This window comes from Narcine bancroftii, chromosome 4 (genome assembly GCF_036971445.1).
Source record: "Narcine bancroftii isolate sNarBan1 chromosome 4, sNarBan1.hap1, whole genome shotgun sequence".
NCBI lineage: Eukaryota > Metazoa > Chordata > Chondrichthyes > Torpediniformes > Narcinidae > Narcine > Narcine bancroftii.
The window spans coordinates 220193166-220213569 of record NC_091472.1 but is presented as its reverse complement, the minus strand read 5'-3'; the positions used below and the strand labels follow the sequence as shown (position 1 = coordinate 220213569).

Here is a 20404-nt window from a genome sequence, read left to right as displayed (position 1 = left end):
TGACTGCCCTGACAAGTCTCCGTAAAACCAGATCATGTCGGAGAGATTTATTGTCAGAGTACATACATGACATCACATACATCCAGAGACTGTGTGAGAGTGAGAGAGAGAGAGAGAGAGAGAAAGAGTGAGAGAGAGAGAGAGAGAGAGAGAGAGAGAGAGAGAGAGCATAGCGAGAGAAAGAGATAGAGAAGCAGATACACAGAGCATGAGAGAGAGAGAGAAAATGCCTTGCACTGGCCCCACTGGGAGAAAAGTCTTCAGATTAACACTTCCATTTCATGGTTACACCTTTAAAAGGTTCTCATCCTGTGATCACTGGTCTGGATCAGATTGGGTCTCCCACCACTGGGAACCACCACTCCTTCCTTCCCTCCCACCTCGAGTGAGCTATACATCAGCCCACAACGTCTGCCCTGATCCCACAATGGTGGGGGTGCGGGAAAGAGGGAGGGAGAGAGGATAAAACAGGATCCCATTTGATGCGGAGCTGGAATTGTGGGCACAAAATTAAAACCAAATTGTATTTCTCTGCCCTGCCCCACCTGGGGATTTCAGGGCAGCACCACCACAGATTGGGATTGGGAGGGGGAGTGGTGAGAGAGGAGTGGGGGGGAGAAGAGAGAGAGGGGGAGAGAAGAGAGAGGGGGGAGGGGGAAAGGAGGGAGAGAGAGAGCAAACCTGGACACTTCGTGGCTGGAAACCGGAAACAGGCACTTTTCATTTCCCTTCTGTGTTTTGTTTCTTCCAACTTATCTAAGACCCTACGCTTTAGAATTTTGTTTCCCTCACCTGTCAGGAACATCTCGGCGCTCCCGGGTAACCACCCCATCTTCCTCCAGCGATCTACACATTTTCGGAGAATTCTTTGTTTCTCCAATGCCTCTTTACTGGTATTTGGCTTCTCTAATTCCTAATTAATTTCCCTAATAACTTGGTCAAAGGTCTTAGCAGGCAACTGTGCAGCCATTGCTGTGGGGTCGCTTTCTAATGCCTCTCTTAATTTAGGTTCTTGTCCGTTTAGAGGATCTATGTTAACAAAAATCGCCTTTAAAAATGTCTCCTTGCAGGCCAGATGACAAAAGTTTTTTAGTGAAACAGTCTCCAAGTCTAGTCCTCCGGTGGACCTCAGACTGTCCTGTATACTCTGATTGCTCGTCTTCCACTCTCTGTTTTCCCAAAGAGGTCTGAAAGTTGGGTTACAACTAGGAAACCAAGTTTTTGGGCTATATTTTTGTCCAGTTTCCCTGTACCAATCTATGAATTTACGTAACTTTATCTCCTTGGTGATGCTGGGAATACCTTCATTTAACTTGTCAAAAATATTTCGAATAAACCGTGTGTCTCTTAAGATTCTGTCAACTTTTTCATTGATATATCCTACCTGATCCGGACACAGCTTTTGCAGTCTTTGGTTGTCGCCCTTGTTCACCAGGCAGCCATCTCTGAGTACTCTTTTTGTCGTCTCAAGGTCTCTAATGTCCGCTGTGGTATTCCACCACAGCGAATTTGGGAAATAAATTCTTAAGTTTTCAAGTGTACAGACATTATCATACCTACCGGACATTTATAAGCGAGTCTTATACAATTGAGACCAATAAGCTTGAACCTTCGTTTTCTTTCAAAGCCCAACCTTCATGTGGGAGATTTCTCCTCTTAATAACCGGTTTAGGGCAGAAAACTCAGGTCCCCATTTGTTCTTAGACAACCTTCTCACTCTATTTGACTTTGCAACGTCACAATAAAGACTTTTTAAACTGTAGTAGTTTGTCGGCGAAGCACTTATCAAATGTCACTAAAACACCTTAAGGACTTTTATAGTTTTGTCTGTAAACACTTACGTGTTACAATCCTGGCAGGTGACGACCTTCAATTATAATCGTCTAATTTGTCCGATCTCCAGTTCTTACTGACAATCATAAAGATTTTAAGAGAGAGAATTTTGTTAAAACAGGCTTCTCTGGACCTTTTTGTCAGCCGGCTGAGATGATTGTCAAGGAAAACAGAAACCGTCGTCTAGTGTCCACTCACCCATCACATCGGGGTCACCAAATTGTTAGGTCTGCTTTGTTCGAGAATGAGTGAGTCAGACACCAGACTGAGTCGAAATCAAGGTTCTTTATTACCGGATTGTAACACTTGCAACTAACAGTGTTAGTTGGAGAAGGCGCATTCTCCTGATATCAGCAAGTGGTGTTTTTTTATACCTCAGGACACACACTTAGTAAATTATCATACCATTACACTGTCCAATGAATAAGCTGTTGCTACCCTTCACTGTTAGTCTGCTGCTCATCAGCTTGTTAGTGCCAAACTTATCTTGAGTGTACAAGGTCACACCTGCATCCTGTTACTCCTTAGTACTGGGTGACACCTTCTCCAGTCCCATCTCATGATGTTTTTACCTTACACAGGTGCCAGACCTCCAAGGTCCACCGGCAAATGCAGGCTCCCATCCAGGACTTTGACTCGGCGACTCACAGGTTTCAGCTTATCCATGTAGATGTAATTGTCTCCTTGCTGGTGTCCAGTGAGGCACGTTACCTACTCACGGTGGTGGACCGAGCCACGAGATGGCCCGAGGCTATCCCCATCAAGGAAGCCTCTGCGGAGACATGCGCCAGGACCCTGGACAGCCAGTGGATCGCCCGGTTTGGGGTCCCGGTGCACATCACCAGTGACAGGAGTGCCCAGTTCACATCTGCTCTGTGGACCCAAATGGTGAAACTCTGGAGTGGGGTGGTCAAGCTCCACCACACCACAGCCTACCATCCACAGTCCAACGGTTCGGTGGATAAGTTCCACCAGCACTTAAGTCCTCGCACATGGCCAGACTCACCAGCCTGGACTGGGCAGATGAACTACCCTGTGACCTCCTCGGGATCAGTGTGGCACCCAAGGAGGACCTGCAAGCCTTGGCAGCAGAAATGGTGTATGGCATACCACTCTTCCTGCCCGGTGAGTTCTTCGACCCAGAACTCGACACCGCGCCTGGGGACGCGGACCTGCTGGTGGACCTCCGTAAGAAACTGGCCTTCCTGGCCCCCCCACCCCAAGTGCACCACAGCACTCAGCTGGCCTACCTCCCCAAGGAACTCAACTCTGTCTAATTTATGTTCGTTTGGATAGGACCACAGGCAGCACCGCTATACCACCTGTACGAGGGTCCGTACAAGGTCCTACACCAATCTGGCAGAACCTTCACACTGGACATTGGTGGAAGGGAGGAACCTTTCAAGGTGGACTGCCTAAAGGTGGCCCATCTGGATGTCGCAGCCGATGCAGACGGCCAGGCCTAAGCGACGGAGTCGCCCGCCCAAGTGGCGTGATGCAAAGCTGGTTCTGAGGGAGGTTGCATGGTGGCACACTTTCTCAGGGTGAACCGGCGCGCTTGTAACATCACGTGGCGGGACAGCCCTGGGAAGATAGCGCCATTGGGGGGTTTCTTCCTCACTCAAACCTCCCGCGTGGCGTGAGCCCCGTGCAGTGATTGTGACGTCATCACGCATGTGGTGACTGAACCAATGCTGCCCTTAAAGGGGCACGGGCCAAATTCAAATAAAACAGTCATTAACGACCCTCAGCGTGGTGGCTGTGCTTCTTACACTGCTCATCCACCACACTGGTCTCATTTGCCTGGGCTTGGCACATCTTCTTTGAAACCTTTCCTGTACATGTACCTGAGCAAATGTCTTTTCCATGTTGTAATTGCATTTAATTGAATGCATTGAACTGCTTCACCTGGATGCTCGTTCTGCACTCATCATCATCTTCCTTGATGGAATTCTTCAAGCCACAGCTTTACAAATGCCTCAGCTTGATGCACCTAAACTGAATGCTCAGACACTTGCAGAAAAATAGAAAATGTTTAATTTTCTAGTCTAACATTTCTCACTATAAGAATAAATGACTGTACTTAAAATAATATTCAATTCTTTCATTTAAAGGAATGACACAATTATATTTGGGACACTTCTAATTATGCATTTCAATAATAAAACTTAAGATATAGACCCAATAATCAACATCTCTTTTACACATTCTTCTCTTGTATGGAATGGAAAAATCTGAGCATCTGATTCTGGCCAATAAACAAAAATAATAAGAAGAATACAATAGGTCAAACATACCAGAGTAATATTTTCAAAGGAAATCCTGATTTAAAATGACCATGTTTATCTTTATTAAGATTACAATAAGGAGAGTCATTTCCTATTCAATCTTTCTGCTCTTTAGTTTTTTAAATTTTCAATTACTCCTTCATTTAGAATGTTTCTACTGTGCTTTAGATTTCCATCTAAAAATGTAAATTCAGCTCTTTGAAGAAATGGTTCTTCTTTTCCAAGGTTGCTTCGAATCTCAGCAGGTGAAAATATTCGAGAAGAGGGTTTTATCTTGAATTTTTTTGTGCATGATTTTGTAGGGAAGAAAGTGTTACAGATTTTGTCCAGCTATTGTGAAATCAAGATAGCAGCCATCGTAATTTAGAGCTATCCTGGCCAAATGATGGCAGAATAAACAACTTAGTCATGATGATTCTCATCATTCAACAATTGGACTGCTATTATTAAAAGAAAATGTCCACCTGTACTACCATCTCCAATAGAAGCATCGAGTTTGAGGATGACACAGTGGTTGTTGGCCTCATTGGCAACAATGATGAGTCAGCTTACTGAGAGGAGGCTGAAAGGTTTGTATAATGGTGCAAGAGCAACAACCTGGGTATCAACATGGACAAGACTAAGGAAATGACTGTGGATTTCAGGAAGATGAAGGACCACTCCCCACTACATAACAATGGGCCCATCATAGGTAGAGAGAGCAGGACAAAGTTCCTTGCCATCTATTTAAAGGGCAATCTATCCTGGACACATAACACCTCCTCATTAGTCAGGAAGGTGCAGCAGTGCCTACACTTTCTAAAGAGGTTGAGGAGGGAAAGGCTACTGGCTACCATCCTATCAATGTTTGACAGGAGCACAATAGAGACTATCCTGGCTGGCTGCATCATAGTCTAGTATGGTAGCTGCAAAGTATCAGATTGGAGTTCAGTATGGAGAGTGATTAAAGCTTCTGAGAAGATCACTGGGGTCTCTCTTCCCTCTATAGACAACACCTACAGGGAGCGGTGCCAAAGAGGGCTCAGAGAATCATTGAAGACGCTTACCATCCAGCCTCAGTAAGTTTGAGATACTACCTTCAAGGAAGAGGTACAGGAGTTTAAAAACCAGATTTACCAAGTTGAAATACAGCTTCTTCCTGCAGGTGTTGAGACTGTTGAACAATCCATAACTTATATCTATTTATATATATTTATTTTGGATCTATACATAGATGTCATTTGTGTGTAGGGTGACCTGTGTGTCTGTGTATGCACTATGGTCTAGAGATATGCTGTTTTGTCAGGTTATATATGTACAGTGTATGTACAATCAGATGACAAACTTGAACTTGTAATGAGAAAAGAATGCCTCCAGACTCTCTGGTGTAAATAAAGTAATTTATCAATGAACAAATGAATAAAAATGGAAGTTAATTATGTTCAGGCTGTGAAGACAGCATGAATTTGCTCATTTCTAGTTTATACCTGTACTGAAACAGCATGGGAATAGCCAAAGCCCTCCTCAAACTAATATTTCAATGTTTCAGGAGACAAATATGGTTCAGGTTGTCAAGTTCGGCAGTGATTAAAGAATGAAGCCTTTGTTATTTAATAAAATATATGAAATTTAAATTGCTGATGGCTGAGCTTTGGCAATTTTCCAAAATTCCTTTGTCAAGGGTGAGTAAAATCCTTTTGAATTTGCTGGAATCATCTGAATCCTTTTTGTAATGAGACATGAAAATTATATCTAGGTGACTATTTCAATGCTGAACTAAAGAATGAGGTATTTTCAGAAGTTCATTTGTTCATTTGAGATATGTGATCAAAACCCCATTTACTCTAATTTTTGAAGTTTTTGAGATTTGAGAAGGCTAACTTAAAGGGCTGAAAGTTGTTCATATGTTTTGGTCAGTGTTATTGCCTCCACAAATATTATGTACCAAACAAGCAGCAATGGTAATACACCACAGACAATGGTATTTTTAAAACAATAATTTAAAAAAAAAATATTGATTATTAATACTGCGTGTGTGTGTGTGTGTGTGTGTGTGTGTGTGTGTGTGTGTGTGTGTGTTAAAACCCAAACCATTACAGTTTAAGCTTGAATCGAGAGATGATTTTAAAGCTCAGTTTAAGAAAACATTTGTGTTGAAACTCAAAAGTCTTTATTGTTGCTCAAAACCAATTATGGAGTAAGTGTGAGGCATCAAATTTCTTTAAATTGTTGCTCAAAAGCAATAATGAAGTATTTTGAAACATCGAGTCATCAGACCTCTTTAAAACTCACAAATTTCTTTTATCGATTTGTTTTCAAAGCAATGTTTCTTTATACAAATTATTTTTTTAAATCTTTTGCATGGAAATTTTGGAATCTGTGTTCCACATGATAAATTTCCCTCTTTCCAAAGAAACAGTAAAGTGGCTATTTTCTTCCATGATGATTTCACAAACCCAGACAAGGACTACATGAAGTGACCATTTGAAAATAGATGCAACAGAAATCTGTCCTCTTTTCTAAAGAGACAGTAAAGTGGCTAAATTCTTCAAAACCACTTCTCCAGTGTTCCTCCTTTTCATAAGGAGAACACAAGCAGCCTTTTGTTACTGCATTTCAATCCTGTCTTACTTACAGGATAGTCAAGCCCCTTCAATCCTATGTTACCTACAGGATGGCCAGGTGTCTTCTGTTCTCAAAACGTCACTCTTTCAGTAATATGTTTCTCCAAAAATGTCTCATCACATGATAAGTGACATCATTTCTGTTTCATTTTTCCAAAAACATGAATCATGGCAGATGGCCCTTTTGAAGCTGCTTCACATCCATATGCTAAAAGTGTCTCCTCCAGAAGTTTTAGTGGATCTGACTCTGAACTGTCTGTTAATCATTGAATTAAAAGTCCTGCTTATTTGAATAACTGCCTCTGAATTTCCATTCTCAAAACACTAGTAAGTAAACAAAAGGTCTTGTATTTAAACAGATGGCCTCCTTGAACAACCAGCAGCTCTTTTTGAGTATTTCATTTTCAGCTTCCACTGAACAATGGATTTATAGACAACTGGTCTTTGTGACCTGCCAGCTTCCATTTCAGAGGACTCACTGAGAGTAATTGCGTGTCTGTAAAATGCAAATGTGCCCTGTCCACCCAAAAACCTTTACTAAAAATATATGTTTTTAACTTAACTTTAAAGATTAACATTAACACAGATCCATTACACCTCCTTCCCACAGAAGAAATTTTGAGTTTCTCAAAATTTTAAACTGCAATCTACCATTTATATGGTAGATTTTATATTATAAAGTTATACAATATAATACAAACAAATATTGCAGAAGCAACATGCAAATTCAACATCTGGTTAGGCAATCAGGAATCACATTATTTTTGCCTTGAATATGAGTTGCCATTAAATCATATTCTTGCAAAATTAAACCCCAGTTCAATGACCATCTATTTTTATGTTTCATTTTACTCAAAAACACTAATGAATTTTTTGATGATTTTGTTTATAAATTTTAAACCACAGTAATAGTTACATTCAATTTCAAAAATTATTTCAAAATATTATCTATGTGGTATATATAATCCCATCCCTCCCTCCTACCTACCTTCCTCCTAACCTCTAAAGAAAGGAAAAAAAAGAAAAACCGGCAGATGCCAAGAGAATAAAACATTTATACCATAAAGTCTATATTGGAGGTTACCAAGAAATTAGGTCTTCAGAGAGCCTAAACATGCAAACCTAAATTTTGTAAATATGGCCATACCATCTTTCCATACCTAAATCTATTTCTGACTTCCATGATTTTGCTATATATTTCCTAGAAGTTGCTAAAGCAATTAGTACAAATTTTAATTTTGGTCTTATAACCTTAATATCACTCAATTAAAACAGCATTGGATCGTGTGGAAGTTTGACCCACATAATTCATTCCAAAAAATTACCAACCCTTAACCAAAAATGTTTAACTTTAGGACATTGCCACATTGAATGCAAGATAGTTCCAATCTCAGATTTGCACCTAAAATATAAATCTGATATAGCAGGATTTAATTTATTTAATTTTTGTGGTGTCATATATAATTGATGTAAAAATTATATCTTATATATCTTATATTTATAATTTTAGTCATATTATTCTTATGAAAGTCCATCCAATCCTTTTCATTTATTGTGTCTGTAAATCCACTTCCCATCTTAATCTTGATTTATGCACCCCAATTTTGGGGGCTTTCATTAGAAGTAAATTATACATCACTGAAATAAATGTATTTACAGTAGTTTTACAAATCAGTAATTCAAATTCACTTTGATTTGGTAACATCAAACTAGAACCTATTTTTCCTGATAAAAAAGCTTTAACTTGATAATAGCAGAATGGAGTATTATCAAGTACATTAAGTTTTCCCTTCATTCATTCAAATGTTATAAATTTTCCATTCTCAAAACAATCCTCAATCTTTTTTGTAATTTTTTGTTTATTATGGCACCATGAACCATATCAACAATATATACAAGTGTTCATCATTAAAATATACACAGTGACATTTCCTTTTCTTTTTTTCCCCTCTCTTCCTCCCATTCTCCCCACCCCATAACTTAAAATAAGAATCAAAAACAAAAAATAAACAACGAAAGCACACAAAAACGAAAAGAAGAAAAAAGGAAAAAAAAAGTTGTGTCGTTCATATTTCCATATTTAAGTATTATCGTACTTGTATCATATCAGTTTAAGAGATGAAGGTCTGAAATCGGCGGTTTCTAACATATATGTATGGCTCCCAAATTTGTTCAGAGAAAGAATATTTGTCTTTTAGATTGTGGATAATTTTTTTGTAATGAAATACACTGTTCATTTCTTTATACCATTGTTGTATTTTTAAGCTTGCCTCCATTTTCCAAGTTGTCATTATACACAATTCTTTGCTGCTACAAGCACTACAATAATAAATCTTTTTTTGAGCTCTAATTTTAGGCCTAGTTTTTTTTTTTGTCTTTTTTGTTATTTAACAGAAAGATTTCTGGATCTTTTGGTATGTTATTTTTAGTAATTCTGTTTAACATTAAGTTTAAATCCTCCCAGAAAGTTTTCACTTTTGTACATGTCCAAATTGCGTGTAATGTTGTTCCAGTTTCTTGTTTACAGCAGAAGCATTTGTCCAATATTGTTGGATTCCACTCTTTTATCTTTTGAGGTATAACATATAGTCTACGTTGCCAGTTGTATTGTATCGTATGAAACCAAGTATTTATTGTGTTCCTCATGGTTCTTGTACATAACTCCTCCCATGTTTTGTTCTTTAGTCGTATATTTAAATCTTTTTCCTAACCTTGTTTAGGTTTATACCTTGCTTTATCATCTTCCTTGCATTGCAATTTGTTATACATGTTTGTTATAATTTTTTTTACTATCGCTGTGTCTGTGATTAAATATTCATAGCAGCGACTCTCAGGTCATCTCAGGCTAGTTCCCAATTTATCTTTTAAAAAAGTTTTCAACTGATAGTATGCAAATATTGGACCATGTGATATTCTGTATTTGTCTTTTAATTGTTCAAATGTTAATAAATTATTTCCCAAAAAGCAGTTTTCTATTCTTTTAATTCCTTTTCTAGCCCATTCCTTAAAAAAATAAATTATCTATTGTAAAAGGGATCGATGGGTTTTGCATTAGTAACATTTTTGGTATTTGATAATTTATCTTTCATTCTGGATATATTCTCTTTCATATTTTTAGTATATGATGTAGTACTGGTGAATTATTGTATTGCACCAGCTTCTTGTCCCACTTATAGAGTAAATGTTCCGGGACATTTTCTCTTAATTTATATAATTCTATCCTGAGCCTGACCGGTTTTTCTCCCATCTGGTAAAAAATCTGATAAATATCTTAACTGCACTGCCCTGTAATCATTTTTTGAAATTTGGTAACTGCAGCCCTCCTTGTTTATATCTCCATGTTAATTTTTCCAACGCTACTCTTAATTTTTTTACCCTTCCATAAAAACTTTATTCTTAATTTATTCAATCTTAAAAAAAATCCCCTGATAATGGAATTGGTAACATTTGGAACAAATATTGTATCCATGGAAATACATTAATCTTGATGTAGTTTACTCTCCCTATTAAAGTTAATGGCAGCTCTTTCCATGTCTCTAAATCTTCCTGTATGTTTCTTATCAATGGTTGATAGTTTAGTTTATGCAAATGGTTTAGGTTATTATCTATCCTAATACCAAGGTAACATATAGCCTGTGATTCCCATTTAAAAGGGGATTCTTTTTTACATTTTGTATAATCAACTTTGTTCATTGGCATCACTTCGCTTTTATTAATATAAACCTTGCATCCTGATATCTCTCCATATTCTTTCAATTTCGTATATAGTCTTTTTATTGATTTATCTGGGTCTGTTAAATATATTATAATTTCATCTGCAAACAAGCTAATTTTAAATTATTTCTCTTTTATTTTTATTCCTTTTTTCTTTTGGGTGTTGTTGTCTCCATGTGTCATTTATTTTCATATCATGCATTGAATTTAGCATAAATTTGGTTGCTTTATTTTTTTTATTGTTTTCCCATTTTTATCCATCAGGTCAAGGTTAAAGTTAAAGTCCCCCCCTAGTAAAATGTGCCCCTGCATATCCGCTATCTTTAGAAAGGTGTCCTGAATAAATTCCTGGTCTTCTTTGTTAGGTGTATAAATATTCAGCAAATTCCAAAATTCTGAATAAATCTGGCACTTCATCATTATGTACCTACCCGCTGGGTCTGTTATTGCTTCCTTTATCTTAATTGGCAGATTCTTGTTAACTAGTATAGCTACGCCCCTGTCTTTTGAGTTGTATGATGATGCCATTACATGACCTACCCAGTCTCTCTTCAACTTGTTATGTTCTATCTCAGTAAGTGAGTTTCTTGTATAAATGCTATGTCTATTCTCTCCTTTTTAAGTAGTCAATAACTTTTTTCTCTTCATTTGGTTGTGAATTCCATTAATATTAATACTCATATAGTTTAATGTACTCATTTTACTCATCCATTTTCAGCTCTCTCATGTCTCTTCAACCCCTCCATCACCCTTTTTCTGAAATCACTGTTTAAATTATTCTTACTCTTTACTATACGTGACGATACAACAAACGAGAAAACCACAAAAGCCCCAACAAAAACAAGATATACTCTTAAAAAAAACTTCAACTCCCCATGTATTGAGTTGTCCTTGGCACCTTACAAGACAACCACAACTCCCTTTTCTACCTTGTTTGCGATATTGACTGCAAACATCAACAGATTTTACAGCCCTTTCCCACCCCTCCCCCAGAGAAAACACTATATATTATTCTAAAAATATAACAAAGCTCTTTCCTTTTTCAACTTTAAACATCTGTATTGAAATTATCAACTTTCCAACTTATTTACATTATCTTTTAACAGTCTTTTTAATATTCTTTTTTCTTCTACTCTTCTTCCCATTGTCTGTTTGGCAATCGGTCTGCAAAACGATGAGCATGTTCTGAATCTGAAAACAGTTTATTTTGCCCACCAGGAATGAATACCTTCAGCACTGCTGGATGTCGCAACACAAAGTTATAAACTTTTTTCCATAATACCGTTTATGCCAAGTTGAACTCCTTTCATTTCTTTAAAAGTTCAAATCTGATGTTCGGATAAAAAAATATTTTTTTCCCATTGTTCTCCAATGGTTCTTTATTTACCTTCACTCATTCCCTTTCCAGCTCCAATACTTTCTCTCTCATAGTATATCGTAGTAGTTTTATTAGTACAGAGCACGGTTTTTGATGTGGTTGCGGCTTTGGTGCCACTGTTCTGTGGGTTCTTTCAATTTCAATTTCTTTTTGAGTTCTTCCACTCCCAAGATCTGTGGGATCCATCTTTTTATAAATCCTTTTATATCTGTTCCTTCTTCACCTTCTTTTAGGCCCACTATTTTTATATTGTTGCATCTGCTAAAATTCTCTAAAACGTCAATATTTTGGGCTAACAAATCTTGTGTCTCCTTAATCTCTTTGTCTCTACCTTCCAGTTTTTCTTTTAAATTATTCATTTTCATAGCTTACCCTCTTTCTTCCACTCATCAACTCTTTTTCCTATATCTGCTATAGCATTCTCCATTCTTTGCATTCTTAATTCTGCCTTTTGGAAAGTTATTTTAATTGTGTTAAACTCTGTCATTATTGTGTCCATTACTGTCTTTATTTGGCTGTCAAAGTATTCTTTATCTATCAATTGTTTTTGTTTTTTACTTTCCATTTCTCCTTGTAAGTCTTTATCCTTGTCTTGGTCTTCTTTCTCTGGCTCCCTTTCTTGTCTCCGTGTTGCTTCTTCTTCTATTGTTTTCTCTCCTCTGGCTTCTCCCACTGGTGCTGCAGTGTCCTGCTGCCAGGCTCCCTTCCCACTGACGTTTTCACTATAATGCGCACCACGCATGAGCGACTCATCACGCATGTGCACTTGCACTTCTTTTTCGGGCTTTGTGAAGCAGTGTTGTAGTCCACCCTGGGAGACATCACCGCCCAGACTGCCTTCATCAGTCGGGCCAATCTTTTGGGGTGAGCTCCTTGCTCCCTTCCTCCTTTTTTTCCCCACAGATTTTCTTGTTTCCTCTTTGTCTGTCATTTTAGTCTTTTCTATTTTTGGAGCCATCCTCAGGATCTTCTTTATCTTGCAGCTTCTTTGTGTTTTATTTCTCTGCTCTGTTTTTTACATTTTTTTTACTCTTTCTCTGTGGAGAGCTGGTTTTCCCTGACCAGCCACTGCTCCATCATGTTTGGCCTGGAAGTCAGCCTGAAGAAAACTGAGGTCCTCCATCAGCCAGCTCCCCACCATGCCCCCCCACATCTCCATCGGGCACACAAAACTCAAAACGGTCAACCAGTTTACCTATCTCGGCTGCACCATTTCATCAGATGCAAGGATCGACAACGAGATAGACAACAGACTCGCCAAGGCAAATAGCGCCTTTGGAAGACTACACAAAAGAGCCTGGAAAAACAACCAACTGAAAAACCTCACAAAGATAAATGCATACAGAGCCGTTGTCATACCCACACTCCTGTTCGCATCCGAATCATGGGTCCTCTACCGGCATCACCTACGGCTCCTAGAACGCTTCCACCAGCGTTGTCTCCGCTCCATCCTCAACATTCATTGGAGCGACTTCATCCCTAACATCGAAGTACACGAGATGGCAGAGGCCGACAGCATCGAATCCACGCTGTTGAAGATCCAACTGCGCTGGGTAGGTCACGTCTCCAGAATGGAGGACCATCGCCTTCCCAAGATCGTGTTATATGGCGAGCTCTCCACTGGCCATCATGTCAGAGGTGCACCAAAGAAGAGGTACAAGGACTGCCTAAAGAAATCTCTTGGTGCCTGCCACATTGACCACCGCCAGTGGGCTGATATCGCCTCAAACCGTGCATCTTGGCGCCTCACAGTTCGGCGGGCAGCAACCTCCTTTGAAGAAGACCGCAGAGCCCACCTCACTGACAAAAGACAAAGGAGGAAAAACCCAACACCCAACCCCAACCAACAAATTTTCCCCTGCAACCGCTGCAACCATGTCTGCCTGTCCCGCATCGGACTTGTCAGCCACAAACGAGCCTGCAGCTGACGTGGACATTTACCCCCTCCATAAATCTTCGTCCGCGAAGCCAAGCCAAAGAAGAAAGAAATATTTCATACCCATTTTATTGTTGATATTCCACAACTCAATCAAATGTTTCCAAATTGGTGATTCTCTATTTCCAACTAACAATTTAGAATCCATTTATAAATAAAATCTCAGAAATTCATATCCCCTATCGCATTAAACTCTATAAAACCCAAGCTGGAATATTATCTAAACCAGTGGCTCTCAACCTTTTTCTTTCCACTCACATACCACTTTAAGTATTCCCTATGCCATAGGTGTTCTGTGATTAGTAAAGGATTGCTTAAGGTGGTATGTGGGTGGAAAGAAAAAGTTTGAAAGCCACTATTTTAATCATACTTAATTGACTCATTATGTGCATGGTTTCATAACTCCAAAGGAAATTGGCCAATGACAATTTTTCTCAAGAAGTGATTCTCAACCTTCCTTTCCCACTCACATACCACCTTAAGCAATCATAATATTTCCTTGAAATTGTGCCAAAATTAAAAATAAATCTATCCTCGAATAAGAATAAAAAGAATAGTCCTTTTTTTTAGGATTTATTCTCTTCCAAATATCTATTAAATTCAGATCTTTCATTACATCCAAAATTGTCTTTTCTGCTTTAGCTGAAATAAATGATTTGGCCATTTTATCTAAAACTGGATCTAAACAACAATTAAAATTCCCTCCTACCAATATTTTTTCATATGCCTCAGCTAAGTACATAAAAGTTTCTCTAATAAATCCTTCATCATCTATATTTGGTGCATAAATATTTATCAAAGTCCAATTCTCAGAATAAATTTGACACTATACTAAAACAAATCTTTCCACAGGATCAGTAATAACTTTATGAATTTTAACTGATAATGTTTTCTTAAATAAAACTACCACACCTCTTGTTTTAGAGTTACAAGTTGATGCTATCACTTGTCTTACCCAATTTCTTTTCAATTTTTGATGTTCCTTCTCAGATAAATGGGTTTCCTGTTAAAAAAAGCAAACTCATCTCTAATTTTCTTCCAAATAAGCTACCCTCATTCTTTTTATCATATTTGTTTGCCCATTAACATTACAGCTTAAAAAATTCAAAGTTTTACTATTTACCATTATACTAAATTTAAAAAAATTCGTAACTCCTCTCTGCCACTTCTCTTGGATCTCCCACATCTCAAGATCATTAACTGCATCTGGCATCTCCATCAAGAAAAAGAAAATAAAAATTAAAAAAAGAAAAAATGTAATGGAAAACTCCCCCCTCAAAAAGTACTGTTAAAAAAAGACAGTAATTGTGCGGGAAGTGACTCTCGCCACTAGGTGGCACACAGCTAGGGCAGGGAAGGAGAAGGGAAAAAACCCACCTCCCCTAAAGAGAGAAAAAAGTACAATTTCCAAATAACCATTATAATCTTCAGGTAAAGGAGGCTACTTCAAGGTCTCTGTTAACTTGGTCATCATCATCAAGGCAAGTAATTTTTTACTGTAACATCTCCTTATCTGACATTTGCATCTTCTCAATTTGTGGAATATCTGCTGTTAATAGATCAACTTGTTGATCCTTTTTATTGTTTGGAAGAGAATTCACAAATTCTAAAGTTTCCATTTCATTATTGAGGATTTTTGCCTGATTATTTCCCAAAAATACTTTAAGTGGTGAAAAGAAAACATGTCCCTTTTTCCAAAGGACAGATTTTGCAGGATTAAATTCTTTTCTTCTTTTCACCACATTCACACTGAGGTCTACATTAAAAAAAAAATACTTTTTTTTAAAATCAGCCACTATCAAAGGACTTTGAAATTGATCAGCTTTCTGAACCGTTACTTTCAAAATAGTCCTATCTTGGTAACGAAGACATCGAATCAAAACTGAGTGCGGTGATTGATCCAGCAGCAGTTTCTTTCTAAGTGCCCTGTGTACTGTATCTAATTCAAGTTCATTCAGGACATTTTCATGTCCCAAAATCTCTGGGGTCCATTTTAAAAAAAATTGTACTGAGTTAGGATCTTTAAGACCTTCTGGCTGGCAATCCAACAATCTTCATGTTGTCTCTTTGACTATGATTGTCTAATGTATCAATTTTTTGTAAAAGTTCTTTCTTCTCAATAGTCCATGCCACAACTGAGTCTTCCAGCTTATTGACCACATCTTTACACTGATCCACTTCATCATGATATTCTTGTAAATTTTCTTCAACTATTTGAACTTGTTTTAACTTTTATCAAACACTTTAATATATCTCTTCATCTCCTCCTTAATTATCTTAATTTCTCCTGTAACATATTCAAATTGAGTATTAAGATCATGCCTAATAAACCCATATTGTAAATCTATTTTCTGATTCATTGCTTGCCTAAACCTTGCCCCTTAACTTCAGGTACCTCTACCTGTGCAGTTTCTTCCTGCAATTGAGTCTGTTGATATTGTTCTTCTGCCTCCTCCTCTACTTGCTTTCTTTGGTCTTCTTCCTGCTCCACATCGCTGATAGATGAAAAAGTTGTTTCTTGCTCTGCTTCTGAATACAAAGAGGGCAGATCTTACCCAACACTGGTAAGAGGTGATTTATCAATCTCCCACTGTAATTATGCTCAGTACTTTCTGTGCATGCGTGAAGGTTCATGCATGTGTGTTTGCTCTTGTAAATTTTGTAGTTCAATGGCTTTTTCGGGACACCACCACCATCTTCTTTGGCTCCCCAGAGAAGTAGTGCCAGGATCACTTGAGCTCTTGATGCTATCACTCTTGTCACCTGTAGAGATGGAGAAAATCCAGCCCAAGGCTCTGATGTCAAGGTAGGCCCAATTCTTTCAAATCTTGTGACTTCTTTTAGAATCAGTTTTCTTGTTGTTGGAGGCTTTCCCTTTCTTGCAGCCATAGTTAAAACTGTGCAGGCAGGGTTCACAATAATGTTTGACTAATGACATTTAAAAAATATATTTTTGTTCATTTATTAATTAATTCTCCCTGGGGAGGTGTATTCCAACATCCTTCATTCGCACCATCACGCCACACCTCTGTACAATACAGAGAAAAAGAAATATTCAGTAATAAATAATGTCCAAAGAAAGAATCCTGAAAATTAATGGATTGTGGTCAGTGTAAACCACAGTGGGACTCATAGCTTAAATCTCAAATTTTGCAAATCCCATAAAAAGAGAAAATAATTCTTTCTCAATAGTAGAATCATTCTTTTGGTGTTGATTAAATTTCTTAGATACATAAGCCACTGGATGTTCAAGATTACCTCTGTCATTTCTTTTGTAATAAAACAACTCCTATAGTGTCATCACTAGCATCTACTGCTAAAGAAAATGGCTTTCCAAAGTTAGATGATTTAAGCACAGTCTTGTGACATAAAATGGCTTTTATTTTGTCAAAAGATTCCTGACAAATGGTTGTCCAATTCAACTTTTCACCCTTTTTCATAATATTAGTCAGAGGAATGGCAATGTCAGCCAAATTTTTTATAGACCTTTCTGTAATACCCAACTATTACCCGTGGGAAAGGTAAACTCAAAAATTGCCTGAACTTTCACTTGTACAGGTGCTACTTTTCTATGATCAACAACAATATTTCTTTTAAGTGACCCTCACAAGAATCAGCTTGTATTGTTTCATGATCCTCAAACCCTTCAGTTTTATTCACAACCATTAACTGTGATGAAGATTGCTTCTGGCTAACATCTAAATTCTCAAAATAAAATTTTAACATGTTGACGTGGCAACTCTGTGTTTTATGTCTCCTATCAGGTGTTTTTACTATGTAGTTAACTTCATTTACCTTGGATTCTATCTCATATGGTCCTGAAAAATTTGCCCTAAGAGGATTATAATTTATTGGGAACAGAATTAACACTTAGTATTTTATTTTAAAAGACTAAAACAAATATATACAAACAATATAAGACATTTTCTTATCACACAATATAATATAAAGTCCAGTATTTTTTCCTTTCCCAGGTATTAAATTAAATAAAGCATAAAAGGAAAAAGAAAAAAAAACCTGAAAATTAAATCTAAAAATTTATTCCCTGCTTTAAAAACTATCTTCCTGGCATATCTGTTTTACCATACTTTCATTTTATCTTGAACCATTTTCAAATTCTCTTCAGCTGTCTTACACACTTCCTGCAAACGATCTTGAAACTTTGAAAGAAATTCAACTGCACATCCTTATTAACCCATTGTTCCTTCAGCAACATTAAAGTTTTTTTAACTTCATGTCTAAACACCAACTCAAAAGGAATAAAACCTAATGATTCTTGTACAGATTTTCTTACTGCAAACAAATGTAAATGGGCACCTTCATCCCAATCCTTCTCATTCTCAAAACAATAAGTTCTCATCATGGTTTTTAAAGTCAAATGGAACCTCTCCATGGCTTCTTGAGATTTTGGATGATATACAGATGACGGGATTTATTTATCTCTCAATTTATAAACTAACTGCTGAAATACTCCCGACATAAAATAACTTCCCTGATTTGACTACATTTCTTAAGGCAAATCAAACAAAGTGAAAAATTTTACAAGAGTACTTGAAACAGTCTTTGCTTTAATATTCCTAAGCTGTATGGTTTCTGGAAATCTAGAAGCTGTACACATGATAGTTAATAAATATCCATTCCCAGTTTGGGCAATGGACCAACAAAGTCCACAATAACTTTAGAAAAAGATTCTCCAAAAACAGGAATAGATCTTAAAGATGCCCCGGTGGGACCTTGGTTAGGTTTCCCTGCAACCTGACAAGTGTGACAGGTTCTATAAAATGTCACAACATCTTAAATTAGGCCAATAAAATAGTTTCATAATTTTAAAAAATAGTTTTCTTTACCCCAAGATGCCAACCTAAGGGTGTGATTATGGGCTAAAATTAAAATCTCATTCCTATATAGAATCCTTATATCCAAATGGAATAAATATTGAAAAGTGTAAGCTGGTAGATCAAGAAATTGAATGCATGAATTATATTATTAGATGTTCTACTTCAGATTGTATCCTGGTACCTAAATCTTAACCAGCAGCTCTCTTGAATACTTTATTTTTATGGCTGTTTACACAGCTTCCACTGAACAATGGATTTAGAGACAATTGGTCTTCGAGATCTACCAGCTTCCATTTACTCTCTGAGAGTAAATGTGTGGGATAAAATTCAAATGTACCCTGTCCACCCAAAAACCTTTACTAAAAATATAACACAAATTCATTACACAAACATTTGATTAAATGATACAAATTGGAATTTTGCAGCATCCTTTGTAAAATAGCATTGTATAACATTGTTGGACAGGAAAATAGTAACTGGTTCATCTAGATTGAGCCACATTGGTGGCAGAGTATCATAATACTTTCTTGCTCTCCAACTTTTCCCTCCCTCAACAGCAACCATGATTGGCGGTGAAAACAGAGTAAAATCCAAAGGCAATAAGAGGAAAAATTGAAGGAAAATTAACTCCCTTGTTTGACTGACATCACTGAGAAAGTACTCAAAGTTCAAAGATCAAGTTTACTGATAGATTTCAAAACATTTTACTGAATGTTCAGCACAATATAACATAACTAATTAGAATTTTATATGTCAAGTGTGCCACAATTTCTTTTAAGGCTGGCAATGTCTGGGAGATGCATAATCCATGTTTGTTTCAGTAAATCAGTACAAATGCTGACTCTTCTGCTCTGGGCCCATTAAGCTTAGTGGTTATCTGACAAGAAAAGTCCTGCTCTTCCTCTCTCTGTGCCTCTAAATGCTGCTCTGCATCTGACAGATGGAATCTCTTGTCATGCAGAAATACCCATCTCTAGTGTACAGCAGTTTTAGAACTAAGTTACCAAAAGCAAAAGTGAGTGCATGATGCTAAGGTACAGCATTGCACTAGAAATTCCTTGGCAACAGGTTGAATGTGGGTCTTGTTCATCTTTTTGGATCCATTGTGGGGACCTGAAATGTAGTGTTAACTTGAATGTGAAAAGCTTCTGTCGGAACTTTTAGTTAGCTCCCAGATGAGGAAACCTAGATTGGAAACAGTGAGATAGCACTGAGAAATCCATTCCAAAAACTGCACACAAAAAGGACCTTTGATCATCAGACTCCATTTCTTCTTCTAGGTTTCTGGGGAGAGATACTAACTGCTTGCCTGTACAAGCTGTACTAATCAAGGTTGCCTTTAATTACTCCAGCTGTCTTCGCCATATGATATTTGGTGTTTTAAGTTTGAAGGCTTTTACACAATTTATTAAGCAGGCTACAGATAAGGGTTTGAGGGTATGCTGCACAATAATTTAAATAAAAATAGAAAATGCTAGAGAAACCTACCAGGAGCCATCTATTTTAATTTCACACACCATTCCTATGCTAACATGCCTATCCATGGCATCATGCACTGCCAACCAAGGCTACCTGCAGATTAAAGGAACAACATCTAATATTATGTCTGGGCACCTTCTGTTTTCTTTGCTCCAGCTCTCCACCCCTTTTCTTTCCCTCCCCATTCAGAGAGATACCCATTACTTCTCAACTTTCTTCTCTTTTACCCTCCCACCTGTTATCCTGTGTGCTTTCCCCTGTCCCTTCCTCCTCTTCACCTCTCCTGTCCCCTCCCCTCATCCTTTTATTCAGGTGCCTGCCAGTTTTTGCTAATA

At 37.5% G+C, this 20404-nt stretch overlaps 1 protein-coding gene across 9 annotated transcripts in view; it reads left to right on the top strand.

Moving 5' to 3' along the window:
• LOC138761596 (uncharacterized) overlaps positions 1-20404 on the top strand; it is a 756070-nt gene that overhangs the window by 281768 nt on the left and 453898 nt on the right. The window lies entirely within an intron of this gene.